This window comes from Triticum aestivum, unplaced genomic scaffold (assembly GCF_018294505.1).
Source record: "Triticum aestivum cultivar Chinese Spring unplaced genomic scaffold, IWGSC CS RefSeq v2.1 scaffold81523, whole genome shotgun sequence".
NCBI lineage: Eukaryota > Viridiplantae > Streptophyta > Magnoliopsida > Poales > Poaceae > Triticum > Triticum aestivum.
The window spans coordinates 33476-33935 of NW_025228680.1; positions in this window are offsets into that span (position 1 = coordinate 33476).

Genomic DNA, 460 nt, shown 5'->3' on the forward strand with positions numbered 1-460 from the left:
ACGTTGTTCCCCTTTTATAGCCCGGTGCAACGCACGGGCATTTGTACTAGTCTCTCCCTAATAATAAAGCACGGATTGGGTCTCCGGGTTCACTGTCGCGGCGCTTTTACAAAAAGGTCCCTGTGGTTTTTAGGCAATCAACCCGCGGTCCCTTTTTAAAGTGAAACCTTGAAAACGCTTCGTATTTACAAAAAAAAACTCTATTAAACCAAACCAATCCTCTGCCTCCTCCCCTGCTCTTGCCATCGCCCGCAGAACACCACCCAATTCATCGCTCGCTCGCCGAGATGCAAGCGGCCGCGGCGGCCGGGAGTGGATGCGCGGGGGAGAAGTAGTTCGGGTCTGCGCCGCCGCCCTTTGCCTCCACCCCACCACCGTCCACGCCGCCGCCACCACCGCCGTCCGCGCCGCCGCCCTTTGCCGCCGCCGTCACCACCGCCGTCCGCGCAACCGCCCTTTG